General features: G+C 38.2%; 1 non-coding gene across 1 annotated transcript; it reads right to left on the reverse strand.

Moving 5' to 3' along the window:
* Positions 1-2,211: 2,211 nt before the first annotated feature.
* On the reverse strand, positions 2,212-2,338 carry LOC112478269. Its single transcript, XR_003045759.1, has one exon. It is a non-coding gene; the product is annotated as a U6atac minor spliceosomal RNA (small nuclear RNA).
* Between the last annotated feature and the right edge of the window lie 207 nt (positions 2,339-2,545).

A 2,545-nucleotide genomic window follows, 5' to 3' on the forward strand; every position in this document is an offset into this window, starting at 1 on the left:
TCTTTCCTCGTTGAATTTCTTCCTGGATGATCTGTCCGTTGTTGAAAGTGGGGTATTGAAGTTCCCTATTATTATTGTATTATCTTTTCTCCTTTTAAATATGTTAGTATTTGCTTAATATATTTAGATGTTCTGATATTGGGTGCATATATATTTATAATTATTATAGCTTCTTGATGAATGGACTCCTTTAGGCAGGTCTAATGGTTATGAATTCCCTCAGCTTTTGTTTGTCTGGGAAAGTCTTTCTCATTTCTGAAGGATAATTTGCTACATAGAGTATTCTTGGTTGGCAGATTTTTCTTTCAGCACTTTGAATATATGACTTCATTCTTTCCTAGCCTGTCAGCTTTTGCTGAGAAATTTATTGATAGTCTTATAGGGGCTCCCTGGTAAGTTACAAGCTTCTTTTCTTTTGCTGTTTTTCAGATTCTTTCTTTGTCTTTGATTTTTGAAAGTTTTACTTAATGTCTTTTATTTAACTATTCTTGGAGGAGAACTATTTAAGTTGAGTTTCTTTGGTGACCTATGAGATTCCAAATTTCTTCCCAGACTTCGAAAGTCTTAGCCATTATTTTTTGACTTTCTGCTCCCTTCTCCCTTTTTTCTTCATCTCGAACACCAATAATCTGCACACTGATTGTTTAGATGATATCCCATAAATCACGTCAGCTTTCGTCACTCTTTTTCATTCTTTTTTCTTCTTTTCTGACTGGTTAATTTCAAAGTTCCTGTGTTCTATCTCCGATTCTTTCTTCTGGTCGATACATTCTGCTATTGATACTCTCTATTGTATTTTTCATTTCATTCGTTATATTACTCAGTTTTAGAATTTCTGTTGGTTTTTCTTTGATTTCTATCTCCTTGTTAAACTTCTCAATTTGTTCATGTATTTTTCCTGATTTCATTGAATTGCCTTTCATTGTTTTTTTTTTGTAGCTCATTGAGTTTCCTTTAAACAGCTATTTTGAATTCTTTATCAGGTGAATCACAGATCTTTATGACTTTGGGATTCGTTACTGGAAGATTATTGTGATCCTTTGGTGATGTTACATTTCTTTGATTTTTCATATTCTTTGAAGCGCTGCATTGCTGTCTTCACATTTGAAGTAGCAGTCACCTCCTCCAGTTTTATTAACTGCTTTCAGAGAGAAATACCTTTTGTCAGCTCTGCTAGTGATTCTGAGGCTTTCTTAGACCTTCTGTGTGTACACCTGCTCTACTCTTTTTCTCCTTCTTGGCAGAACTCTTAAGCTTGTATGTCTTCTCTTGATTTTGCTATGCACTAGGCTGGGCGCTGACAGCCTCCCTTTTGTTTTTTCAAAAGATAACACTAAAGATCCCTATCTGTGGTCTACTCCTGGCCCACAGATTTGGACCAGCTTTCTCTGTGTTTACTATCCATCTACCAAAGCTTGCTCTTGTAACCACAATTGGGAGTGTGCACAGGGAGCTTGCCATAGAGTTGGGGTGCATGTGAGTGAGGTGTGCTGAGCACTGGCAGTGCTGGCAGACCAGCTGGAGCTGTGGGTCAAGCATTGCCAGTGGATCACGTGTGGACTTCTTGATAGAGTCCATTTGGTAGGATTTGTGTCTTTTAATGCCCTCTGAGAGTCTCATCTGCTGCATACTCCCAGCCTCTTCCTGCCCCCGAGTCATGCAGCTCTTTGACAGTGTCCCACACAGCTGGGGAAGCTATGTGCTTACTTACATGCTTTCATTTTCTCCAGCAAGAGAAATCACAGGCTGAAAAATTCTATCCTGTCCCTAAGTTGTACTTCCTTGGAAGGGTGGAGCAGGTAAGATTAAGCCTTTTATATGCTCCCCAGTTCATCCAAACTCATATTTTTTTTCTTCAGTTATGTATTAGATCTTCTCATCTGGAAACTTGGACTTCCATATAGGCTCTCTTGTCCATGATTGATTGTCAAAGGCAGTGTTTTCCAAGGGCTCTTAGACCATGGCCAAGAGTGGCTAGAGCCAGTTCATGGGTCACTGCAGGGTCCACAGCTGGGACTGAGATCTGTATGCCTATTACCTGGTACATGAATGAGTGAGACTCCTCCTGGATACCTTGCCTATGGTGCTGTATCCTGTAGCTCGTACAAGGCACTTATGTTTGTGGATGGATGCTGAATTATTATTGCTGGGGGAAGGAGACAAACCAAGGGATATTTTATTTTGTCATGATGCTGACATCATTCCTTATCTGATACATTTTGATGTGTGATAGTGTCATTATCATTAAATTCTTTAACCATATACATGTTGTCAGGCTCGAGAGCCTCTTCCATCCTTGTCAAGGGGAGTGCTAACCTTTTTTCCTTTCATACAACACGTCATTAAATTCTTTAAAAACACATTTTATTATGAGTGTTTCTAATCATTACAAAAGAGAGACTAGAATAATGAAGCTCTAGTTTTATACCACTAGTTTCCACAAATACGGCCAATCTCGTCCAACCATCTGGGTTATTTCAAAGCAAAGCTAGATATATTATTTTATCTGCAAATAATATTATTTTATTTGCATCTCTAACAGATT

The sequence above is a fragment of the Pteropus alecto genome, unplaced genomic scaffold, assembly GCF_000325575.1.
Source record: "Pteropus alecto unplaced genomic scaffold, ASM32557v1 scaffold42, whole genome shotgun sequence".
In the NCBI taxonomy this organism is placed as follows: Eukaryota; Metazoa; Chordata; class Mammalia; order Chiroptera; family Pteropodidae; genus Pteropus; species Pteropus alecto.